Source organism: Pseudopipra pipra, chromosome 1 (genome assembly GCF_036250125.1).
Source record: "Pseudopipra pipra isolate bDixPip1 chromosome 1, bDixPip1.hap1, whole genome shotgun sequence".
NCBI lineage: Eukaryota > Metazoa > Chordata > Aves > Passeriformes > Pipridae > Pseudopipra > Pseudopipra pipra.
This window is the reverse complement of record NC_087549.1, coordinates 21,135,440-21,144,866: the sequence shown is the minus strand read 5'-3', so window position 1 is coordinate 21,144,866 and position 9,427 is coordinate 21,135,440.

Genomic DNA, 9,427 nt, shown 5'->3' with positions numbered 1-9,427 from the left:
TCTTGGGTTGTATTTTTTTGGCAGGGGCTGATGCCTATGTACTCCAGCCTGTGCCCTCCTCCAGCCCCTCGCCCTGCCACCAGTAGTGCTGTCTTTGCACCCTGGGGGATGGCAGGTAGGAGCAATAATTCCCAGTATACTAGCTAGGGGATGAATTTTGAGGGGTCCCAGCATAGTATCATGCTCTCCTGGCAGTTGCAAACAAAAATCTCTTCAAATGCTTCTGTTCATATAGCTAAAACCAGGGAGAGCCACAAAATCCTATGCAAAAGCAGAGTGGTGGTTTCATGCCTTTTCCCAGCATGTCCCAGGCCATGTCTCCCCCTGTCCTGTATTTGCCCATGCTGTGGTGCCATGGCTGGAGACTCGCACCCCACTTGACAGTGCTGAGCATCCCTGGGCTGCAATTCCCAGGTCTGCAGGGAATTAAAGCCCCTCCTGTCAGTCTATGAACCACTTCTTCCCTGGGATGGCTCAGCAAACCAGAAAGCAAGGAGATGATGCTCAGTTACTTTCTACTGGTTTTAAAGTAATTTTTCCACTCCCTTATGATACCCCAGCAGAACTTTCCTGGTTTCTTTGCGATGGGCAGTTTCCGTATGTGTAAAATGTCTGTGGCTTTTTCTTACAGAGGTAGACATGATGGCTCCAGTACTCCAGCCAGATATTTCTTGGGTAGTAACCAGGAACTGTGCTATAGTTTAATTATTTTTCCTGTTAAGACTTCTCTTCCAGTTCCAGCTCTGCTCTGCATCCCCTCTCGGACTGCAGCGATGCGTTGCGCTGGGCTGCTCAAAGGCTTCTGCTTCTCCAGGAAATGCTGTCTGTCACCAAAGGCAAAAGCTGAGGCCCGAATACATAAAATATGCTAAATTTTTTTGCCATTATTAAGCTAAAGATTAAATGCAGTCACCGATAACTTTGATATCAGAAGACCAGCACAAAACAAAGCAGGGACTCACAGCTGAGTGTGCATCCTTATTTCTATCACAGCATCCAACAGAGCAATTGCTAATAGACCTGAACAAAATTTGACCCATATTGATTTCCAGATTCTGAGCTGAGCTGGCGCAAGTGCTGGCTGCAGCTCTCCAACACTACTGTCCTCTCAAATCTCAATGTGAACCAGGGGTGGAAAAGGCGCTTAGGATATTCATAACTGTTGGACAGGGAATTCAGACCAAATTATCTGAGTACCTGGCCTCCTTTCAGCCCTGGCTTGTGCTTTATGGGGGGACAACGGAACAGGCAGATGGCCATGGGGTGTTGGAGGTGCTGCTTCAACTGTGGGCACTCCCACAGAGGGGCTGCATGAAACAGAGGCCATGTTGCATTAAAATCTCCCTATTCTTGCTCAGCTATAAGAAGAGATTACTCAAGCACTTCATGAAAACACCATGTGCTCCAGCACCGGGGTAATAGCAGGGTTTTAGACATCCATCCCTGCCTGTCTCTACCTAAGACCCAGGACTTGCTCTCTGTGGCATCTGGTGGACTGTCAGCTGGGCCACAGCCCTTTAGGGTCCCCCATGTTTCAAGATTGCAGCAGGGCTGTGGCTTCACGTCTCAGTATCACCCATAACCCCCCTTGCCCACCCACTGCCCACAGCTGGTGGGTGAGTGGCCCCCACATATTGCCCTCTTGCCCAGGCAGAGGCTGCTGCTGCAGGTGAGTGTCCCACTTTCAGTCAAAGGAGTTAGTGAGGGTGCCCTGCTCCTGCTTGCTTTTCTAGTTCCCTTCCTTTGAGAGTTAATACATATCTTGCTCTATTTTTGCACAATAACAACAGCGCAGCTCAGGGGAAATTTGCACAAGGAAAAAAACTTTGTCATGCAATTGTGGCTTGGTTTATTCCCTTGGTTTAGCTCTGAGTGGCTGGAAATTGGAGGAGTGCCGGGGCAAGTACCTTCCTGGTGCACCCTGCTCCCGTCAGCACATGGGCTCTGCTGCAGGCAGCTCCCATGCTCAAGTGGCCTGATTCCAAGTGACCAACCTCACCTTGTTACATAAAGGCACTTACTGAATACCAGTTATAAAACTCAGCTTATCACTTTCCGAGAGACAGAGCTGTCCCAGCACAACAGCCTGCACGTCACTCAGCTGTTTTGTGGGGAAGACGCATCTTCTGATCAGAGATGTTGCCATGGCCAGCAAAGGGGGTGGTGACACCTGACAGCTAAGCAGGTCTGGAAGAGTCCCTGATTCCTGGCCTCGCGCCTTGCTGGCAGAGATGTCCTCAGGAGCTGTTTGCAAGAGGCCATGGCAGTAGCCCAAGTCAAGCTGCCTCTACTCTCATGGGACCACTTCATACGCCCTTGGTTTCTTTAAACTAATTACTGCTGAAAGCTCAGTGGCAAAACAAATTTGTACAGGCCTTTATATTGCTGAACCCTGGCTATGCTATACAAGCTGCTCCAGTGAGCGAGGTTAGGAAGAAGTGCTATGGTAGACCAAAGCTAGATATACAGGCCATCCTTAACAAGAGACCTTTGGCAATATGAAAATAATCTTGTCAGAAAAATATGGATTAGATATGGTAGGTGAAGAGATGAGACAGTGAAGGGGGCTGGTATTTGCTCTGCAGGAATACAGCGATCAAGAACAGACCCTGTGATAAACTGTGTGAGTCAGAACAACGAGCATCTCTGCAGCACTTGGGGTGGGAGCCCAGCTCTAGCAAACGTGGGTTATTTGGGTTCTGCTCTGTTATCAGCTCGGCAGCCTTCGGAATTGACGTCCCAGCTGTCAAATACACAGTGCAGATGTGTTTTCAGCTTCTCAGAGCGCAGGATGCAAAGAGAACAGAGCTGTCTTTCTGGAGCATGCTAGTGGTCACTGCTTGGTGTGAATGAGGGCTCACACTGCCTCTCTACAGTGATCTGGGTGGCTTTTGGGCTGGGGCCACTGTGCTCTGAGTAACCCATGGGCTCGGTTGGCTGAGGGAATGGCTGGATTGCAGCCCGTTCCCTTGCTGCAGAGGTGAGGGATGCTCTGCCTCAGCACCTGCTTACGCAGCAGCCTGGTGCCGCTATCCTCGCCTGCTAATCAGAGCCTGTGACTGCGACAAGCTGATGCTGACCTTTCCACAGAAGCTGCATTTCCTTCTCCAGGTTAAGAGACTGTGTTAAACTGCTGCTGCCCCACTTCCCCCTGGAATATGCTTACCAAGGAAAGATATACTGCACATTACCCTGAGCCAGGGTTTGTGTTCCAGGAGGCCAGCAACAGACCCAGGACTGCCCTTAGGAGCTGCCAGCAGGATGGGAACTCCTGCCAGCACCTCCTGGACCCAATAAGCCAGAGGAGCTGCTTTCTGAGGAGCTGGTCATGCAGGAGGATGAGCCCCAGCCACCAGCAGAGCCTCAGACTGCAGATGGGACAATTACAGGAAGGACTGACTCATGGAAACCACAGAAAACAGGCCTGGAAGTGCCTTGGAATACCTTACTGCTTATCAGGCTGCTGCAAGATAGGATTGACACTGGCTGTGTGACTTGGGACACATCTAGCCAACCACTGCTGGCTTTTTCTTGGTTTTTTGTAGCTATTCATGCAGCATTATGTATTACTGGTTGCTCTGCTAGTACTACACTAGGTTTGTCATTAGGTTTATATTGAAGAAAGGTGGATTTCAGTGGGTTTTTTCTCTTTCTTCATGAAAAGGAGCACTCACTCCAGATGAGGTTTCTTCATCACAGCAGGGCGACTGGCATCCTGGGGTCTTGCCCTGATGCTCCATCAGCAACAACTCCACAAGCTCCAGAGCATGCCACCATGTGAAAGCTCTCCCATGATGGCAAAGGATAAAGGGATTCTTTCAGCCTCCTCTTCCTAATTTCCTTGATTCTGAAATATGTACATAAACCCTATTTGCAGCATCCAGTCCACATCCACCACGATGCAAATCTTAGCATTCAGCAGTTTCCATCATAACACAGGAATGTTTTAGTCATCATGTTTAATGCTGATGCCCCGAACCCCACTAGCTTCCAGCACACCATGCAATGCAGGAGCTCCAGCTCTGTGCAAAGATCAGGAATACTGTGGAATGCCAGACAAAATGCCACGTGTTCTTCTGAGATGCTGGTATGTGCCAGAGATGCTGGTTCGCAGAACCCACATCAGAGCCCATGTCAGAGCTATGTGAAATGGGCTCTGAGGCAAAAGGAGGTTGTGAAAGGAGGGGAGGGCAGGAGGGAAGGTCCTGCCTTACTCTAGACTCTGGTTGGCAGCAGACCAGCTGGGTTTGCCCCATGGATTTGGCTCTGTGCTTTAGCTGTATAGGTGAGGACCTCCTATAGTTTTGCAAAGAAAGGAGGGATTTGGGCATGCCCTAATTAAGGGGATTTCTTGGGCATCTGAGGCATTGAGGGAAAGGAAGAAAGGTAGTATAATACTGGAGGGGTGCGGGGCAGCTTGGAAAGGATCCCTGGCCCAGGAGCTGTGTGAGGAAAAGAGAAGAGAGAGAAAAACCTGAGCAGGCTATGGGTGAAAAGACATGTTTGCCCAAGGGAGCGGGACAATGAGGGTTTTCTCAGCAGAGGAGTGATCTGGGAAGAAGAAAGGTTAAAAAAACACCAGCAATGCCACTGACCACACCACAGTGACACTTGGGGAATTTGGGCAAATCTTATAGTGGCAATGTTCACAGAAGGAACTCTATTTGGCTTTGATTAGTACTAAAGAGCACAAAGGTCTTCTGTCACCATGATGATTAATTGTCTCAGAGTCTAATATATCCATTGCTAAAAGCAAACATTAAACCAGGAACAAATTAACTCAGCTGAGCCAGCTGGTGAATCAGCCACGAGCACAGCGTCCCCCTGCTCCTCTCTGCTGTCTAGGGAGCACAACCTCCACTCCCTCCAAAGCACAACGAGCACCCAGCTCCCACAGGAAGTCTCGGGTGACCATGGGGAGCACTGCAGCCCACAGGAGCCCTTGGAGGAGCCCAGGGGAGGTGCACCTCCCCTGCACCTTTGGCTTGGTAAAAGAGCAGAATTATAATGAAAAGGGTGCCAAGATACATTTTTTGTTCACAAACACATTTCTCTTTATTGGACTGTTACTATCTCCCAGAGGAGTCCAAAATTTTCCTTTTGGTTTGGAAGGATCTGCTGGTTTATCCATCTCTCCTGCCCAGCCTGGTGTGTCCAGTGAGAGGAGGATGTCCTTCTTAGCCTGGGGGCATCCACAAGCTCCAGATTCAAACTCTCTGCCAAGCACGAGCAGTGGTCAGTACTGGGTGGGTGATGGTGCCAGGGACTATTTGGTTTCAGAGCTGTGCCTGGCCAGGCTGGGCTGGTCCTGACTTACCCTGAAAGCGCTGCATCACACAGGCCAGATCTCACTTACAGCCCCCGGGAAGGTCAGTGGGATTTACACCTCTGACCCTCAGGCTCAGAAAACCTGGCAGCACCCATCTAGTGTTGAAGCAGGCATCAGCCCTGGTCCTACCATTAACATTTTGGCATTGATCTACCAGGGGCCAAGACACAAGTTCACCAATTTGCGGCCTTTAATTGTCAGACAGAGCATCCAAACTACATGAGCCAAAGGCAGCGGGGCTGCTAGTGCAGAAATTACTAACCGATTCGTAACTTCAAATATCCAAATATACAGCCTCATCTTCAAGCATCTTACAACTCTCTAGAAGCTTCTGGTTTGATTTTTCAAACACTCCAGCAGTTTGTCACACATTATGGCCAAGTCTGCTTTTTCTGCCTTGGAGTGATATGCAAGGAACTCATCCCAAAACACCACCAGTCCTTTGCTGGAAAAAATACATTTTACATACAGCTCCCAAGAATCAGTTGCTACTGGTGCAGCTACCCAAAGGCCTGCAGGAAGAGAAGCTTGTGATCTGCTGGTCATGACCTTCCTGATTTTTTTATACCAGTAACATGGGTATTAGCAAATGGGGTCTCTGGTTCAGGGGAGCTTCCCTGCTTTAAATCATCCATGGGCATAAGCCTGGCTTAGGCACTAAGCATCACCTAACTGGCAGAAGCTCTGCTGCTGAGCCACTGAGTGGGGCAGGAAGGAGCACCAGCATCTGTGGAGGGGTTGTGCCTTCCCCTCTTGATGGACCAGCAACTGATGGTGTCCTGGTGGAAATGAAAGCAAGCAGGCAATCCAACCTGAATGAACATTAACCCCTGATCAATTCATCATTTCAAACTTAAAGCAGGTTCTAATGAAGAAAATATGAATGATGGAAGAATGGGGTTGTCCTTTCCCTTGAGCTAGAGGACGTGCATCCTTGCAGGGGGGATTGCATCTTCTCTTGTCATGGGAGCACAGGGAGGGTGCCTGGCCCTGTGCCGCAGGGAAGGATTCTTGGGAGGCTGCCGTTAGAGACTGTATCACAGTAACTGGTTTCCAGAGGCTGAATTTAGGTTTGTGTAGGTGGTATTTCCCAGCTGTGGGTGTCTGGCGTTGCTACCTTCCCACAGGGTTTTGTATGTGGAATTAACCCCTCTACCACCAAACAACAAACCCAGCAAGCCCTCCAGGGCTGGTCAGGGCCATGTGGACAGAGCTCCCAGCCCGTGGTCCTGGCACCCTCCCCTGCCGTGGACATCCAGTTTCCGTAGGGCTTGCTCACAGCACAAGACTCCTGGGCTCCGTTTTGTGCTTGGGAGGGAACATCCCTAGGGGTGCCAAGACCTGCTCCCACCCCAGCAGCACCCCATTTCGTTCAACTCCCTGCTCATGTCAGTCTCTAGTCATTCAAACTGTCCCCATTTCCCTGCTCTCATCTAGGTCAATCACTCCCTCTCCTCACCTGCTGTCCCAGTTCTCCCTCCTGGTTTGTCCCCTCACCACTTTCTTTGCCATTCCCCATCTCCTGCCAGGCAGCCTCAGGCTCCCCAAACCTCAGGGTAAGGGCTGCATGGCCAGACACCATTTCACACGGCTGAGCAACAGGCAGCCCTGGCTTGAGGATAGCCTGAGTCGTCAGTGGCTGCCTGGTGCCACCTGCCCTGGGTTTCAGCCTGCCACTGGGATTGCAGACCTGCAATATCCCCTGCTTCTGCTCAACAGCAGCTTGGCTGGCACCAAAGCTTTGGAGAAGCTTCAGCCAGACAGATAAGTAGGGTTAGAAAAGTCTTAAAAAAAAAACTTTAGCAAGAGAAATACTTTTAAAAAATTACTTATATTTTTAAACTAAAATGTGTGGGCCTATACATGAAAACCAGGAGCTTGGGTCATGCTATAAAGCCATTCAGACTTTTAGGAGCAGGACAGCCCTCAAGCTGATTGACCTTCTGGAAGTCTTCTCTAAACTAATTGTCAAAATCCATATAGGAATGAAGCCCCTTGAGGAGACATTTCCCCCCATCCTGAGCCCCACCTGTGCCTCTCATATCTTCTCTTGTTGGCCAAAAGAAGATCTCAACACAGGCACTTTGCTTTTCAGCTACTGAAGAAAGCTTTCAAATTGCAGAACGGAAACTAGTGCACATGATGATTACATATTTTTTGTTTCTTAGTGGTTCTTTATACGTTGTAAAGAATTTATGATATTACATAATCATGCCTAACGAGCTGTGCTATTATTTTTCACAACCCTCACATTGCCCATCTCACCCCAAGGACCTCCCATGTCACTTGGGGCAGTCACACCCCTGCCCTGCACATGCTGCTGTCCTCCCTCATCCTCTCAGGTCTCAACACCAGGCTTGTGTGGTCCCAATTCACCCACAGGGCTCAACAGCTGCAGGCATTCCCATGAGCTGGCCTTGGGCACGTGCCCCAGCAATGACTCTGTGTAGGGGTGAGCTGGGGAAGAAATGCAGCTGCACAGGGGTCTGCTCAGCTGGTCTGCTGAAGGGGTGCCCAGGGGCAAGGGCATCATCCTGCCTTAGGGCTGTGAAGCATCCAAACATGCTTCTTTTAATATGTTTTGTTGTAATGATTATACCTCAGCAGAAATTACACGCTCGAGACCAAGCAAATGGCAAGGTGCTTACCCCGATTCGCAGGTCTTCATTGGTAACTGAGCCTTAATTTTATGACTGGAAGTAAAAAGCTGACTCACCCTCCCCGGCTACATTCAGCACTGATGCAGGAGTTTTCTGGCTTTGCTCTGGAGGCATGACAAATATCAAGCACAATATGAATTCAAAAATCATCCAGATAAACAGCCCAGTAACAAATAGGGAAGAGTTGCTTTGGCAAAAGCTAGACAGGAACATTGGGAATTATTTTTAACTACAACAATCACTATCGAACGGCTGGAAGGATGGTAGAAGTGTAGTGTTATTACACTGTGCAAAATTTGAGGTAATTTTTTCCTAGAATTTGCTTTGTTTCCCTCATATTATTGAATTCACCAGTCTGTCTAGAATTCCTCTTGCAAAAAACATAAACAACCTGGAAATGGAGGAAATCAGTAAATCCAACTTAACATTAAACTCCTTAGACAAATGAAGCCGTGAAGGTCTGACGATGGCTCTGGCTGCTCACGGGCAGCAGGAGCCTTGTGTTGCTGACTGGAGTCACTCAGTGTGTCTTGCCCACACTGCAGCTATGGGGTTTGGGGCTGCTCATGTAGGATTGTGGCTCTTGTCTCCACAGGTCCATTTCCAAATGGCTTTAATTAAAAGAAAGACAGCAATGCCCTTCTGACCAAGACAAAGCTAGGTGGAATAAGGATGCTCTGGATGTGCACCATGAACCAGCCCAGCCGTGAAGCTGACAGCTTCGCAGGGTGCAGTGCTGGGACATGTCACCAAGGACTCGGGCTCACAGTCAGTCATGTTTGCCATACACGAGTGTGCTGCTTTGCAGCTCAGAGGAGTAGGTTTTGCACATCGCGATTAATTCTCCCAGGCATGTGAGCGCTGGACAGAACAATTACAGCTGTGGATGGTTTTATCCTCTCTGCCAAGAGCAGAAAATGGAAGGGCTGCAGAAGGAGACAGTATTATATCCTGAATCTCCCTATTTAATAGTGGAACAAAATGTACTTTCATGCCTGTGCAGTTTGCAGCGGCAAACTGAGGCTTTCTTCCTCTTACCCCAGGGTGCTTTCATTTGTTCTGCCAGCCCATTCCCTGTCAGTCAAAGAATATACATTATTAATGTATAGACTAAATGCTGTTTTCACTCATCCCTTTGCTCGCAAAAGCACCGCTTACATGAAGAAGACAAGGAGAATTTCGCCCCAAGATTTTAATCATGTCACACTGATCAATTGGTTTAACACAGATTTAAATGGGGAACTTTTTGTTCTGATTTTTTTGGGTGTTTTAATTACCAAAAGGGTTATTGTTTCGAAGGGGAATACCCTGGTAGCTGCTTGAAGAGGTATCCTTGTAGATCTGTCTGAAACAGCAAAACATTAAGACTGAAAATATATCTTTATAAATTGTGATTATAAACAGCTTGAATTTATTTTTTTTTAAGGGAAAATTTATG